Source organism: Microtus ochrogaster, chromosome 4 (genome assembly GCF_000317375.1).
Source record: "Microtus ochrogaster isolate Prairie Vole_2 chromosome 4, MicOch1.0, whole genome shotgun sequence".
In the NCBI taxonomy this organism is placed as follows: domain Eukaryota; kingdom Metazoa; phylum Chordata; class Mammalia; order Rodentia; family Cricetidae; genus Microtus; species Microtus ochrogaster.
Genome location: NC_022011.1, coordinates 63,305,352 through 63,323,210, shown reverse-complemented (window position 1 = coordinate 63,323,210; position 17,859 = coordinate 63,305,352).

Below are 17,859 nucleotides of genomic sequence, written 5' to 3'. Positions count from 1 at the left end.
TGTGTGGAAGGCAATGTGAGTCCAGCAAGATAATCGGTTTTAACATGATTATATTAACTGTAATTATTATATTAATTAATATTATGACTCTATGGTGACTTCTACTCAATTTCAGCATGAACTGGAAACACTTTCCATACCAGGAGTGTTCTATGTGCCCAGAAGGCAGGTCAAACTATGTCTTAGACTGCAGCTTCTATGGCCATTTTCACTATGCAAGACTGGTGTGCTTGGAACTGCATCAGGATTTCGGCCACGCTGCATCTGCCAATAACAAATGAAAATGAACTCAAACTCCTTTTTAAATTCTAGTATGCTCTTTGAGATGATCTACATGGTTTCTCTCTCTCTCTCTCTCTCTCTCTCTCTCTCTCTCTCTCTCTCTCTCTTTTCTCTCCATCCCTCTCTCTCCCTCTCTTATGTAAAAACAAAGAAATGATGTCACCAGGGATAAACTGAAGCACTTCTCAGGAGAAACAATTTTCCTGACATAAATTGTCAATAAGTTGTCAAAACAAAACAATAGAAATTCAGTGTTGTGCCATGCAGGCCAAGGGGACATCCTTCACACACTTCTGCGTGGGTTTCACGGGCTCCCTCCAAGGGCTCCAACCTTACCATCGCCACACAAAGCCCAGTCAGCCTTGTAATTTCTCCCGCAGTCCCCACACAAAGATCTCTCATCAAACATGTCACCCCAAGAAAAGCACAAAGCTACAGTACGGTCTCTGGATCTCGTCCAAGCGGATTAGAGGACCGACTGGCAGTCAGACAGAGGCAGGGGAACCCTTCTTACTCAACTGTGCTCTCAAAAAGACACTGGTGCACGTTTGTTTACACTTACCACACCCCACCTACCTCAAAACCATGCGCATTGTTTGAGAAAGGGGTGTGTGACTTTAGAAGGGGGACAGATTTCATCAGCGATGGATGGTTTGCCCCCAAGCTTCCGAGACACGGAAGCTCAATGGTGGTTCTCATGAAGGCACATGTTAGACTGGAGGGCCCTCCAGGGAAGGATTACAAGACCAAACAACCCCAGTAACAGCAATTCCACTCCCAAACTGCCTCCAGTTTCTGGTTTTTCTTTTAAAATCGCTAAGTAAGTAAAACTGTTCTTGATAAACCAATGTGAAGAAATGGTTCACAGACAGAAGATAACAGTAATTTTGTGAAGGTGTTTCTGTTTGTTTTTAAGCTATTTTTTTTAGCTATATATGTATATTCCATACATATCTGTACTATTCACAGAAAGTAAGCACACAGAAAACAGTCAGTCTCCATAATTATATTGTTGCTTTGTATTTTTCTAAAAACAGCATCGGGACTTTTCTAACTGCAGGTCTGATGCAGTCGTCTTCAGCAAGTTCATTTCTAACTCAAATGTCTTCATTTCTGTCCCTATTTCTTTAGGATTTCCAGATTTCTTTTGTTTTCGGTGGGTAAGGCTCTCACCTTGGCTGTCTTCAAGAGAACTTGGAGATGGTAGTGGAATACAGATAGAGTACATATAATGTGTTGTGACATAAACACCGTGTGTGTGTGTGTGTGTGTGTGTGTGTGTGTGTGTGTGTGTGTGTGTGTGTGTGTGGTGTGTATTGCTCCTCTGTGGAGAAATGTCTTAAGCGTGGCAAAACCGTGTTCCAGTGCATTTTGAGCAGGGGCAACTATGAGGGCTTTAAGTGCAAATCTAACATAGTTCCTATGCTTTCACCCAGAAGAAAGTTTTATTTATTCATTATCTCTTCAGATGGTCCAAAAAATGATCAGTTGAAGCCCTGGAGTTCTCCGTGGAAGCGATGTCGTAGCTATGGGTGATTCTGTAGTTAGTAGGTTCCTCAACTCTCCGCCTTCTCCAGAACATACTATTCTCCCAGAGGATGGCTTGATTTTTGAAGAAGACTGTATACAAAGGAGCTTGCCCCAGTAGCCAGCTACTAAATAAGCCTCCAGGTAAATCACTTAAACATCCCCCTAGGCATGCCATGAGCCTGCAGGTAATACAACTTTCATATTGAGATGAAATAAATCATTCACATATACCTCTAAAGTGCTGCATGCGGGCCTTTAGAAAGTATTCAGAAAGGGCAGAATACTTCCTCTACGTACCCAGTCCTTATCTGAGTGCTTATGGAGTAGTTAATACGTATTAACTATTTGTTTGGTGACTCACTGACTCACTTGATTACATGGATTGCTTGAACCAATAGGTGAGCAAAGCTATCACTGGGAGAAAGTGTTTGTTTGTGTGTGTGTGTGTTAAAAGGATCTGTGCTACAGCCATTGATTAGTCAAACACACCCAACACTTCAACCTCTTCTGCCTGACCCGGCTTCCCCTCCGTCCTTTTGCAGGCTTCACTCTGAAATAGCACCAAGCACCTTTAAGTCTGTCTCAGCGTCTATTTTGAGTGGATCCAGCTCACGACTGCTCAGGATGAAAATAAATGCAAGGCAAAGTGGATTTCAAAGGAAAACGACTTAATCGTCTCTGACCAAATGTCACATTCTCTAAGAAGAGCTGAAAATGCAGCCTATTTCTCTCAAAATGTGTCCCTTCTGTCTGCCACACACCTGCATGGCCCTGCATTTTTTTCTTTTGTGGCTGTAGTTTTCTTCCTAGCGGCGTCTCTTCCCAGGGGGCCTGCTTGCTCACCGGCTCTCTATACTAGACGGCAAACCCCCTAAAGCAAAGACTTTGGCTTTGATTTACTATGTGGCCCATACTGGCAAGCACTGTCTAGATTGTGGAGAGCATTCAATATGTAGTCACTGAATAAATAAATCATTATTACTAGATATAATATCTAGGGCAGATAAAGCAAACACATAGAAGCCAGGTTCCATCTACTACAAGTTTATATTAAATGTTAAGAAAAAATTTGAATGCCTTAAATAGTCTCAGATGGTAACTGAACCCGGTGGTTACAAAGATGAGCCTTTATACAATCATAGAAACAATTACTAACTCATAAACCTGAGCAAATAAAAATTTGAGGTAGAAGTAAAGTCACCTCTCACCTTTCTCCCCCACTGCTTCCTTTTCGGTCTGGTGTCCAAACAGCCTTTCTTGGTTTGCTTTTGGCTTGTTTTTATTTTTCGAGAAAACTTCAAAGCTGTTTGTTTCAGGGAGATCTCCTTCTCTCTCTGACAACAGAGAGAGAAGAAGATCTGCAGCCGAGAAGAACAAGAGTTGACAGTGTGGCAGCCAGTCCAGCCTGTTTGTTAGTGCACTTTAAAGTACATCGAGACACAGGCGGCTTGGGCTTGGGAAACATCGCACCCCCAAAGGAACAAGGCCTTTCCACCTCGGCACTCACTAACTTAGACTCCATCCCGGCACAGCCCGCCTCTGACACCTCATGTTTCTTTCTCATTTATGCTTCCTGGCTGCCAGTCACAAAGCCAAACTTCACAATGTGGAATTCTTTTGGTGTCCCCCTTCAGCCTGCGCAGCACTGCTGTCAAAACTCGTACTTTTACACACATGACATGCCTCCCCTTACAATATTACCATCTTTGCTTCTGAACCCTTAGGTATCTCTTAAGAAAGTCTGAAGGACAGAGTTATGCTCCCTGTATATTTACATACTTTCCACTTCCTGTGTGAATCCAGTTTCATTTCTCTCAGCTTGAAGATCTTAACTTTTCTTTTTCTTCTTTCCCTCTTTGTGTGATTTTTTTTTTCAATTGGCACACACTAGTCATAAACACCTGTAAAGTGGTTATAATATCTCAGGGCAGGCAAGGATCAGATCAGAGCAATTGTCATGTCTGCTGCGAATATTCATTCCTTTATTCTGTACGGAATGTCCAAAATCTTCTCTCCTTCAACAGGCCCCCAGACCTTAGCATGACTGATGCCATGTTAGAGGCACCATTCTGAACTTAAAACTTAGCATGTAGGCCTCAACCCTGCCAAAATGGGAACAAAGACCCAATCCATCAAAGACCATCAATGTTTCCAGGAAAGTTCCTAAATGCATTAACATTATGCTTTGGCTTCTGTAGTCCTGCTTCTTGCTAACTGAAGTGTAACAACCAGGATGTGGCCTTTGTGTATAAAAGACAAAAGACTGCAAGGCTTGGGACTGCATGATTTGGGCAAGTTCCCCATGTAGCCACTGGCTGGCAATAAAAACTTTCTTTGCAGCTCATGAGTGTCTATGTGGTTATCTCTGGTTGGGCCCACCTTGCAACACTCCTAGGTATTTTTGAAATATGGAGCTATTTGTTGTCAATTATACTTGGTTGCTGTGCTTTAGAACTTTGGAAGCTATTACCCCCTCCCAACTGCAACCCTGGACCCACCAACCTGATTTGTTTATCTTTCCTCCTTCTTACTCTCCCAATCCCATGGCAACCACTATTCCATTCTCCTACAGTACCAACATTCTTAGAATAAATAGCCCCGATGCTGGTGGATCCAAGGCTTAGCCCCAGCCAGTGGTGCTATTCTAATCTTATCAATGGATTAATCTGCTTAGTTATTGCAGAATGGGCTATCAGGAGTGGGTTCTACCTGAGAAAGTAGGTCCTTGGGATTGCACATTTGTAGGATTTATTTTTACCCTCGGCCTCTTCCCCACACTTCTGTCCACCATGGCTAAGCTGCTGTGCTCACCGTGTGCTTCCTGCAATAACGTCTGCCTCATGGTGAGCCAGACAAGGCAGAGCTGAGCTATCACAGGTTGATACCTCTGAACCCTGACCCAAGAGAAATCTTTCCTCCTTTAAGTGGCTTTGCTGGGGTATTCTGTCACAGTGACAAAAAGTGGAAGGACACAGCTTTGTTTTCTACAAGTGTTCTCACCTCTACTTTATCAGAAAAAGTCTCTATTAAATCTTCATTTTAACTTTTCTAAACAAATATTTTACATAATTACACAGTAGCATTGAAACAGTGACTCCCTGTTTATAAACTGCCTTTCTCCCAGGTTATATAACAGCACACAGTATGACTATCCTACACCTATGCATTATATGTGAACTGTCCCTCATGGACTCTTGTGTTTAAACATCTGGCCCTCGGCTAGTGATGATTTTGGGGGATGTGGGCTTTCATGTAAGTAGCAATCTACCAGGAACCGGCCTTTGGAAGTGCAACCTGCCTCGATTCCAGTCCACCCAGAATTGAACAAACCACATTGTAAAACTCTGCTTCCATGATGTCTGAATTACATGGAATTCCATCTCAGCTTCTCCACTAGTGTGAAATATCAATCAATGAACACGAGCCAACATAAACCTCTGTGTTGCAAGCTCCTCTGTGTTTTCCAGGCTCATAATGTCTTACACACACATATACACACATACACACACATGCAAACAGTTTCTTGTGTTATTTTGTTACTTGGAGGGTTGTATGTTTAAAAAAAAATTGGTAGGGTGTCACGTCACCGTTCTCTGTGCAATGTGACACTTTCCTCGGGTTGCTTTCAAGCTTGTCTTTTCATGAGCTACCAGTCGTCAATGGCTTATGAAAGAGGAAGACCTAGTTTCCTCCAGGGATGACCCGCCACCTAGGATGTCCAATGTCAAGCAGTTAGCTCTGGACACAGATCCCTGTAAGCAACACTAAATGGACCCAGTGGGTTGTAGAGACGCACATGCATACATATGTGTATATAGATAAAAATAACTAAAAAAGAGAAACCATGAATTTTGGAAGGGCACAGAATAAGTTTGATGAGGAAGGATGTGGTAGTGATATAGATGCAGTGCTCATGTTTAAACTTATTAATAAGAGATGAGGAGATTGAAGATGAAAGGAACCAACCACTGAGAGAGGGTTGAGGCTCCTGAAGGGAAGGCCATGATGACTTTGACGGCTTGTGGCAATAAAGGTGGGTTCATCAGTGGACCTGGTATAGAGTTGGGAGCCATCGAAGGGTATGAGTTAAAAACTGAGAGTTTAGTGATGGGCTAACTGAGCATTTGCTGCTCTAGGAGGAAGACGGAGTTCAGTTTCCTGCACCCACATCAGGTGGCTCCCAACCATCTGTAACTCCAGCTTCACGGGATCAAATGTGCTCTTCTGGACCCCACAGACACCCATATCCATTTGTGCTTTTGCATATACACGCATGTACTTAAAGATCTTTTTATAACTTGAGAGCTTCAACTTGGCGAATTTTCTAGTGAAGAAAACATTATGCTAGAAATAGAGGGTTTGTTTGCAGTTGGGATCATACAACGAACTGGGATGGGGCCATCAGTTAGATTCTATGGCTCAGGGAGAACCTAACGCCTGTGAGTCTGAAGGTAATCTGTATTCAGAGAAAGGGCTTTAGGGGGAGAGATGAAACTGAAAACTTTCTAACCAGCAGGCAGAAGAAAGGCAGGAGATTTGGGAATACCTGGAAAGAGAGTAGGGCTTTTGAAACATACTGAAATAAATAAGAATAAAATTAACTTTATGCCAGTTGGGATGAACTGAATTTGCTCATGAACAAAACAGGACCGTGAACATAGAGCCCCTCTGAGTGGAATTATTGTGTGGAAATATGGCTTCCAAATATGGTGGACAGACCCTGTACGCTTCACGATTGAACCATATGGAGTACTATGGAAAAGGGATGGGGTGGTTGGACTTAAACTCAGTTCACCTCATCTCATCTCAAGAAATGAGATGCCTGAAAACCACACAATTCGAGAACAGCAATACTTTAAAACTCTCTTCACTGTGAAATCTGTCATAAAATATCCAAGCCACACACACTCACCACAAGTGACCTCCTGAAGTTGGAAGCAGTTACACCTGTAATGTTAGGTGTCCTTCCTGTGGATCTTTTGACAAGTATGTGATGCCTACATTTGCTTTGGACATAAAGGCCATGGAAACCTTGTTTTGTGCTCTCAATAACAGGCCCTCAGGAATGTGTTGACTGAAATGAGAAAGGAGGCCAAGGTCAAAGACAGTTACTGAAGTCTGGCAAGGAAACTGGCACTGTCCTTCTTCGGATCAGGAATCCATGACAGTATTATTGTCCATATTTTCCATTCTGTTTCTCATAAAAAAAAAAAAAAGAAGAGTCAATAAAATGCCATAAGTAATAAAACGGCTGGACTCATTCTTTAAACTGAGCTTGGAGCAGCCCAGTTCTGAGAAAGAGTCAACGAGCTTTCAGGACAGAGAAAATGAGGCGAATTCATTGATCCACAATCATGCACTAGGGACTTGACTAGATCCCTGTTCAAGTTCTAGACACTGGGGCATTATCTGGTGGCCTCTGTGACACTAACCGGAGCATGCCCTACCTTGACACAAACAGCCACTTTACAGCATCAAGGAAAGCAACACTGTGGTTGGCACTTCTGGTCCTGACGTTCTGAATGACTGTGAAATCACTAGCAGCTTTCCCGGGTGCATTAATAGAAAAAAACGACAACAAAAAAGTAACAAAGAGAACCTCAGTTCAAGGAGAATGGGGGAATTGGTATATAAGTGTATACTTTAAAAGGAAAAGGTGCACTATTGTATATTCCATTTGTAGAAATCATTGCAGCAGAAATCTTAAAGGGAACTACGCCTGTTTTGCCTCTTAAAATGACAGGCTGATCTGCCCAGAGAGCAGCTGTGGTAGACTCCTTCCCGGCCCTGAGATATCCTGCTAACCCTTTGTCTTCTCAGTGGGACCCTTCACAGTTATAGAATTTCATAGATTCCTTCTGCGAATGGTGAAATCTTTTCTCACACATGACTCATTTTTTTTCTCATCATAGTAAATATTTAAAAGGATACGCTTGTTCTCTTTGCTTCCTCACCCTCTCTCTCTCCCCCTTTCTCTGTGTTTCTCCTGTCACCCCCTTTCTTCTATAAGCATCTGTAGTTTCTTTTGTAATTTCCTCTTTATATATTCTCTCAAGAGCACATGTCACCTCTTACTGACGACACATCCTCATGCTCACCCTGAGTTTTGGGCTCACTCGTCATCTTAGATCTTCACTCAGAAAGACGAAAGCATTCCACACAGAAGGAAGAAGAAAGATGGTCTTGGAAGTGCATGAAGTTGACTTCAGCAAACCTTTTCCCCAGCCCATTACTCTGAGAAGCAGAACTCTATGAGGTGGTGGAGGTTTGCCCTGGAACATTGCCATCTACCCAGAGAGGAAAAGAATATCAGGCTTAGGGACTGGAAAAGTCTGGGCAATATCTTCTCTTCAGGGCAGGGACACAGAGTAAGGGAATGAACCTGTTCCAGAAAGACTATGAAGCTATGACTAGACACACTAGGGAGACCTGGAAAACAATGTATGTGTTTAAGACCCAAAACTTGGAGTCAAACCAAAGCAACTCTAGAACAACTTCAAATGAGCAAAACAACCAAAGGTTAAGAACTCTTTTTCTTGGCCTCGCAAGACGGTTCCATGAGCAAAAGTGTGTTGCTACCACATTCAACAGCCAAGCAAAATTTGGTTAAACTATTTTGTCTTAATGAGGAGGGGGAAGAGGCAGAATAAAAAGCCACAGGGAGCCAGTTCCTATAGAACCAGCACTTCAAGAGAAGATCCAGAAGTAACTAGACTCATTAGTTGATCCTTGGTATTCAGATCCTTTCACTTCAGGAACATTTCATGGCCATCCTGGGTCTTTACAGTGGGAGACTGTACTTCATGGGGCTGAGGCATCTTAGCTCCCCCAGAGTCATGGACCAGCCAGAGGTGACTCCCTCTCCTGACTGCACATCACAAACACTACTCAGACACTTCTCATCTCCCAGCTATTTGGTAGAGAGGAACAAAGACCATTTATCGTTGTAGTTCTGGTTTATTGCAACAATCAAGGTTAATAAACTACACATCTTTTTTTGAGACAGGCTTTGGAGCCTGCCCTGGAACTAGCTCTTGTAGACCAGGCTGGCCTCGAACTCACAGAGATCCACCCACCTCTGCCTCTTGAGTGCTGGGATTAAAGGCGTGAGCCACCACTACCCAGCAAATTTTGCATCTTAACTACCATGATTGGTTACTTTAATCATTAAAGTCCAAGAGTAGGTTTTAAGGAATCTTAATTCTTAAAGATTTACTTTGTTTTAATTCTGTGTATGTGTGTCTCAGTGTGGGTATGCACACATGTGTGCCAGTGCCCATGGAGGCCAGAGGAAAGCACAAGATTCCTTGAAGCTGGAGTTCAGATGGCTACGAGCAGCCCAATGGAGGTGCAAGAGAAGCATATACTTCAAACTGCTGAACCATCTCCCCAGCCCGGATTTGAGTTTTTAAATTCTCCTTGACCTTAGCATGTGGAAACCCAATTCATAGTCTCCAATTTCTTTTCTGCCAATGAAGAATCAGCATGGTGTACTTTGCTGCGTAATGTAAATTACGCAAGGCTTAATCAACATAGGTTAGGTTCTAAGCCTTCCTCGTGTTGTTTTTGAGGACTCCTGTCTCTACACTAGCTAAAACAAAGCCTGCTCTGAGGTTGGTGAAATGAACAAGGAATGAGATTGGTGAGAATTTTTGAACTTGCGGTGCTGTTCTCAGAGAGCCCCTGTATACTCTGACTAGCACTGTATAGTCTGACTAGCACGACCTTCAGGGACTCTGAGAGGAAGCCCTGGAGCCAGCCCTTGGCCTAATTCAGCTGAGTCCCAGGGCTGACATTATTTATGGAAGCATAAGCGCTTGGTTGGATGAATGCCCAGGGGCCTTGGCATTGTAGGTACTTAAATAAATCAAATGATCCAGAAAACTGGTATTATGTGAGCCCTCCACTTGAACTGTCGCCACCCCCAGCCCCAGCAGCAAAAGGAAAGGTCAGGGAGGACTCTGCTGCCTTGTAAGGGAGAACAGAGCCAGGGCATGAGGGCTCCCACCCTGGCACACGACATCGTTAGTGACACGGAGACCTTGTAATCTTACATACAGTAGGGGACAGACAGAAGCGTCACATTCACGTGCTATGAGGATTGCTGCTTAGGTCAAACAACTCGGTAGGCTTCTCAAATCTAGGCCATCTCCTAGGACTCAGCTCTGAAGGTTGCCGAAAGCATACTTGCATTTTTAATCAGATTCTGGTTTTTGCTTTTTCTATCATTTTACTAAACAGCTTTTCCCCCTGTGGCTTTGTTTTAAAAATCTAGCCATCTTGCAATCTCAAGCATTCCTCAGAAGCTTACCCTCGGGAAAGATAAATCTTACATGAACGTTAAAGAAATGCAAGTTTGCCACCTAAAAAGTCAGGATAAAGAAAAAAAAGATATAATTGAATATTGACCAAATAAAAAACTATCTGGTTTATTGCTGGCTTTAATATTCCTTCTTCAAGCAAATCCAAGCAGTTTCGCCTCTGCTGCATAGACTGATCATTGAGCAAGATCAGCAGGAAATTAGGGATGCAACATTAAGATATCTAGAACATAATTTTTTTGAAACCAGAGCCACATCTGTCTGCTGGTTCAGTGAGGATGCTGGAGAGACCAATCAATGAACACTCCATCAATTACCACAGCTAAAACAGACCAAGTCACAACTCAAAGGCATGCAGGATGGATCGCACTTCCCTGGGACTTAATTAGATGTTACACATATAAAAAATATCACAGATTCTAATTCCTACCCCAGCCGTGGTAACTTGGGTTGAGCCCGCTGCCCTGCCCTGTCTCAGTATTGACTTGAAAATTGAGAACAGTTCATGTAAGCGTCAGCCCCAAAGGAAATTCAAACTTGCCAGGCTGTCCTCGCTCTCACCCGAGGTGTTTCTTTTTCTATACACGTAATTCCCCTACCTAGGACACAGGGACAAAGAGTGTCTCCCACTAGAACTTGCCTTCAATGTTCCAAGACACAGAGGTGAGAGCTGTGGTCATGTTTGTTGAAATTCAAGTGCTGTTAAAAAAAAAAATTCATGCTGGAGAGGGTTAGACTTTGAAAATATTAAAGGAAACCACTAGAGGAAAGTCCCCATATTGCGACATTTATCTTTAAAAAGACCTTCAAAGGAATATTCTCACAATCTATTTGGGGTACCAGCTAATCATACCAGATTGCCCACTCCTCCATTCGTGGCCACTGCTAAGGGAGATGTCCTACCTCAAGTCCAGGCAAGAGGGAAACATGAGTGATCCAAGCTCACATGTGAGCCATGCTACTCTGCTTTAGGTGACCAGAATTCCTTAGGCCTAGGAAAGCCACGATCCAGGATGCAGAGGGGCCTGTTAAGCTCAAACCTACAGAGACTCACACATTAGAAAGTACCAAGCAAATTGCGCAATTGGCAGAGACACAGCTAGGTCATAAGAAAAAGACTTGACTATCACCAGACGGCCACAGTTATTGGGGATTTAGACCTCTGGGTATTCAAGAAGCCAGTTTCTAGAAGGGAGAAAACGAGAAGACACCAAAAGCAGGTATAATTGCAGAGTCATAAATGAAGGCACTTCATTAGGCAGAGCCCCAAGACTCCTGTTCTATAAAGTCCCTGAATCCGAACCAGGCGGTGGTGGTGCACGCCTTTAATCCCAGCACTCAGGAGGCAGAGGCAGGTGGATCTCTGTGAGTTAAAGGCCAGCCTGGGCTACAAGAGCTAGTTCTAGGACAGGATCCAAAGCTACAGAGAAACCCTGTCTTGAAAAGCAAACAAATAATAATAATAATAATAATAATAATAATAATAATAATAATAATAATAATAATAATAAACAACTCCCTGAATTTCCATGGGCTGTTTGGTCATCTCAGTAAGACCTAGTTAGACTCATGTCTTCAGGATGGGCTCCTACACAACTTCTTGCCTAGCACACATTCTATTTAAAAATAACACAAAACAAAAACTGTAACCTTAGGGTGTGTTTTCTTTTTTCTTTCCTTTTTCTTTTTCTGTTGCTGTGATAAAGCTCTGACCAAAAGCAACCTGGAGATAAGAGGGTTTATTTCTGCTTACAGCTTATATAATTTATCATGAAGGGGAAATCAGGGCAAGAACTCGGGGCAGGAACCTGGAGGCAGGAGTTGAAGCAGAGACCGTGAAAGAACACTGCTTACTGAGTTGTTCTCCAGGCTCACATTCAGAGATCTTTCCTATACCTTCCAGGACCACCCTCCCAGGAGTGGCACCACCATATCTTGTCCCTCCTACATCAATCACCCATCAAGAAAATGCTCCTGCCAACTTGCCTACAGGCAATCTGATAAAGGCACTCTTTCAATTGAATCTCCATCTTCTTAGATGACTCTAGCTTGGGTCAAATTGACCAAACCTAAGCGACACAGTCATGTAACAACCTAAGCAGCAAGCAAGCAAGGCTGATGCTTCCTGATGGGTATGCCACAGTCTCCTTGTTTGACAAACACCAAGGACAATGGAGGAACACTCGAGATGAACTCACTTTTAACTGTCAACTGCAATAGAATGGGTACCCATCAGTGTCTTGAGATGCAGGCAAAATGAGGATAATTAAACCCAGCTTCCCAAATGAGCGTCTTTGGAAAGGTTACAGAACACTGCAGTGTTGCCAATGTTAGTGAAATCAATTTCCATTCTGCTGCAGTGTTTGTCATGCAGAGATTGCTGAAACCAACAAAATGAAAAGCATTAATAATTGGTATTAATAGCTTGTATAAATTAATTTGCTTATTTGCCTACAAGAAAATCAGCCAAACAATTCATCAGATGGAAGCTATGTATACCAGATAATAAAAATTAGGTACTTCCTCTTGCTTAAAGAAAACAAACAAAAAAACAAAACAAAACAACAACAAAACACGAGGCACTGGAAATTAAACAAATCTAAGCAGATACAAACCAAATGAAAATCCTTTTGTTAAAAAAAAAAAGGCAATTTGGTGGTACGCAGAAGGGGCATTTCTGTGACTTTAGGCATGTGGAGAATATAAGACACAGTACAGAAAACTATTGACTTAAAATGGAGGTAACTTGTGTTCCTATTTGTTTACTGTACCTTAAAACTGTCTCTGATTGGTCCTTCTGCCGTGCCCTAGAAACCGAAGAGGAACAAACAATAAACTCCAGTAGGAAATCATGCGGCGGCGGGGAGGCTAAGCACTTTGTGGAAAGTATTTCATGGACTCAACTCAATGAGCATTTGGGCCATGGTTCTTTTGGGTGGGTGCGGAGGAGAGTGGGAGGGGCGGAGTCTTAATGATCCTCAGCGGTTCATTCACAATCATATCCTGGGCTTGCCCAGACTTTTCTCAGGGCTTCAAGACTAAGTGATAAAACCTGAGGACTGTTGAACCCTCTCTGCCTGTTCATTTTTGTGCTTTTTGTTGGAGGCTGGTGTCTTTGATTTTGTTTTGTTTTGTCTTTTCCTATGGCGGTGATGAAATACGTGGACAAAAGCAACGTAAGGGGAAAAGGATTTGTTTGAGTTCACAGTTCAAATTTATCTGAACACAGTTCAAGGCACAGTCCTCACGGTGGGGAAGTCAAAGCAGCAGGAGCTTGCAGCTGGTCACACGATACCCACAAACAGGGAGCAGAGAGCAGTGAACACACACTGCCGCTCAAGAGTCCCCTCTCTCTGCTGGTGCAGTACAGCACTGGTATGGAATGGTGCCGCCCGGAGTGGACGAGCCTCCCCACACCAGTTAAAACAATGCACTCCTTCACAGGTGTGTCCAGAGGCCCATCTCCTAGGTGGCTCCAGCTTCATTTTCTTCTTCTGTCTGAGAGGGAAAAAAAAGACATCCTTGAAGGCATGTCCAGGCACCTGACAAAGATGCATTCTCAGTTCATCAAGCAATACTGGTCTGAACTCACGAGTTAGCTTAAGGAGACATTTGAAATATTCAGAACCCACTCTCCGACTCCCTATTGATTTCATGCTAGACTTAGAAGCGATGCTAATTGTCTGTTTGCTGAGTCACACTCTCATAGCGACTTTCTAGTTGCTCCTGACAACGCATGAACACATCAAAAGACAGTTAATCTTGGACATTTATCATAAAATGGCAGGAATTGTAGCTGTGTGGGGGCAAAATGGAGAGTGGAGAGGAACTTGAAGCCATTCCCAGGACCATCTTTTAAATTCGTTCTATTGACTGAGCAACATGACAATATTCCCATGCCTTCCACTCAAGAGAACCGCAAGCAAGCAATGAAGGCCATTCTCCCACAAGTGGGTGTCGACTCAGTGCCCAGAGTCCAGGAAGGTACGACAAAGTCATTCAAACCTTGGCTGCTTATAAATTCTTGGAATAATGCCCCAACAACTAAAGGTCCTCATTTTTTCAACCTCACCCCTTATGTTTAGAGATGTCAAGGGCAGGCATCAAGATGCCCTTGGCCTGTGCTGTTTCCCTATTCAGCTACGCCAGTCTCTCATGCCACGGCCCCCTCAAGGCGCTGCAGGCTTCTCTGAGCTGGAGAAGTAAATGCTTATTAGGATTCTGCATGTGCGCCCTGGGAACTGCATCCCGCATGCTCCAGCGCTGTCTGTCCTTGCATCGTTAGCACAAACGCTTATGCGTGGCTGACGAGAGACATCAAGCTACCATAGGCAATTGCATTTCCAGGGCAGTAGATAATGACAGGAAAAGCTTGGCCTTGTCCCTTGCCTCACTCAGAAAGCAGATAGTAGAATTGTGCTTTCCCTCCTCAATAAGCAGGCAAAGAAGTCTGGTAGGCTCTTCTCCTACCTCCCAGCCGTGAACCCTGAATTTTAAAACATGTTCCTTTACTGCATGATCTTATCTGAGGTTGAATTGTGTTTCCGCGTAAACTTGCTTTTCACTTGGAAGCTCTGCATTTAAAAGGATCCACAGACGCATATAGAATGATACCACCAATCTCTTACATCAGCCAAACCACTACAGGCTGCCCCCAGGTGAAGGTGAAACATTGCTGCAAATAGGACCAAAATCATTCTTGCCTTTCTTCAAATACCTGAAAATTTAAAACTCAGGACAGTATAAAAGGACACGCTCTGAAACAGCCAAGATAACATCTTTCAAAGCAGTAATGGACATTTGGACCTATGACTCATGGTGAGAAAAGACCCACTGAATGAACATGGCTTTACCTAAATTGGGGAGAACACTGATCCTATAGTGTGCCCCTTGACTTAGTTATAGCTTCATTGTCTTCTTCTGGCTAAGATAGAAAAGGACATCCTTGAGGGCATGTCCAGACAACTGACGAAGATGCATCAGTGGTCCATTAAGAAATCCTGGTCTGAATGCATTAATTAAATGAAGGAAGCATACATTACGTGCAGGACCCGCTCGACTAAGTACTGACTTCATACTAGACTTAGAAATATGTGGAAGGGACAAACGGGAGCATCTGAGATGTCAAAGGACATATAAGAGAGAAAGGAAGAAAGCAATCTAGGAGACATTCCTGCCGTGGACTAAGGGAGTCCTTGGGGGTCCTGCTCACTGCTTGAAAATGAACACCAACTGGTTAACAAAAACGGGAGGAAAAAGAGCTAAAAGGAAGCTTTTGCTTTTAAAGGGCAGCTCCCACACTTTCTGTCACCCTTCACCACAGTCTGATGGATGAAGGAAGCCCACTATCTTGGAGTAAGTTTCTGACTCATTCACTCAGCGTGCAGTAAGACCTGCTGTACATTAGAGGAGCATCTTATGCACCCCCATGCTTTTACAGGAGAGGTGAGGCGGTGTGGCCTACACAAACTGTGACCCTGTACTCCAGATGACAGGCGGGGAGGAAAGTGCAGTAGATACTCCACCTCCTTGCAGACTGACAAAGTGCATTGAGCAAGGAGCGCTCCAAGGGAATTGCAGTCTGTAGTGAGCGCCTCTGTCTGCTCTGCATCCCGCCACGTGCTTAGGCAAATCTGTGCGGCTTCCAGAGGCTCTGCACTCCCTCTCTAGCTTCCTAGCATCGTCTCCGCCATCTTGACAACAGCCTCTCCAGACAGCCTTTCACCGTGAGGACCCACAGCAAATGTTTCTGGCTTCTCACTTGGATCTATTTCTTCTTGCTTCCTTCCTGGTTTCCTGATTGGCTCAAGTGTCTTCCTTCCGCCGACTGCCCCTCAGCTGCGATAACCCTATGGTGATTACTTCCTGCCTGTTTGTGTTTTACTGGGACCTGAGTGAAGATTTTCCCCCTTCTTAATGTGCTTCCAGGAGTTTGTTAGATACTGAATGGCCAGTATGTCATATCTGCAGCCTCTACTTACCAAAAGACATGAAGGACATGGAAGAAAAAAGGAGCTGGACCCACTGGATCAAATCCATCTCTTCTGGACTTCCTGGTAGCTGAAGCAAGAAACTGATTTGTGCCAATTTGATTGAGGTTTTTTTTTTTTTTTTTTTTTTAACTTGTCATTGAAGTCATCCAATGGATACAGCCATTTCAATACAAAGACCTCCACCCCTGTCTGGGAACCCTCTGAAACTTGATTGGACCCTGTGTCCAGGAAGTGCTTACCACATTTTGCCTAGCTTCTTGATCGGCATTCTGCCTCTGTACACTGTTTTCCCATCCCATCTCCTTCATACTGCTTCTCCTCACCCCATGCCTACCAGGGCCCACAGCTGATGGCTAGAGTTAGCATCATCTACCTGCCTGAAGGGGCCCCACACCGCCTCTTCAGTGCTAACCCTCCTCCCAGGCTACTCCGGACCATTCTCAACACGGCAGTCCTGCCTTGCCAGGGTCTGCCAGGTTCTTCCAAGCCTCATAGCCGGAACTGATTTCCATGAACTACAAAGGTCTTTTGTGGAGGTTTAAGTGGTCTATGATGGTGTGTGTGTGTGTGTGTGTGTGTGCGCGTGCGTGCTGGAACTCCACAGCCTATGCAGAGGTCCTCTTCCTCTCTGCTCAAACCATGCTTAACTCATACTTTATGTCCTTCTTGAGTCAGCTCAGCTTCCAGCCTTAGCGTCTCCTGGAACACAGGTAAGACAGTGAAGAAGAGGGCCGAGGAGAGTTATGGCGAAGCAGAGTGTATGGGAAAGGCGGTGAAGATGCTGAACTGTTTCAGATGAAGTCTTAGGACCGAACTGAGACACCTGCCAAATACAGCAACCATTTTGTTCCTTAGCTTCTTTAACCATGCCTACCCACCTGGCGTCCCTCCTCTTCTGGCATGACTTGTACCCCAATAGGCAGAACAGTAAACAGCAAAGCATGAGGCAGAAAATGCCCATGATCCAAAGGTCATAATATGTTTCTGGTTGCTGATAATCTACAAGTAACAATTTGGTTTAAGCATAAACTTGTTTCACACATGTGAACTGCATCTTTCTAGTTCCATGACACCATCTGCCTCCCGAGGCCATGTTCATGCTTTCTGCTCCCTGCCCTCCCCTTTCTTCTGAACAGGATGATGGAACACAGACTTCATGGAACACACTGGCTGGAATTTCTGATGGCTAGCCTCACTCAGATTTGAATTTAAAGAGTTTAGACAGCGCTGGGAGGGAGGGTGATTGCCAAACACCAGCTCCCTTTGTTTTCTTTAAAAAACTCGCTGATGGGTTGGAGTTAAAGTTTATGCTAGAACGCAGGGCTCTTTAACATGGAATTTGACAGCTTGCTTCTTTAAACAACCCTCATTTATAGTTCACCCAGGATTCCTTGGTAACAACAAATCTACAGAGCCCCTCTGGCTCATTCTCCAGTTGCCACGGAACATTTTGAAATCAAAATATTACCTATTTTCTTAATCACTAGAAATAAATTAATCTGAAGTCTTGGATACCTTCCATTCCACATTTTTTGTAATGGAAAAAAAATTCCATGTGATAGACTCCAATGACTTGGTTTACTTTTTGAATTCTAGTTTTCAAAGTACATTGGAAGAGACCACAGAGTCAGCTTCATAGGCATAGAAAGCTGGGCTGGTGGGGTGGCCCATTGGTTAAACCTAATGGTGTGAGTTCAATCTCTGGAAAACAGGTGGGTAGAAACAACCAACTC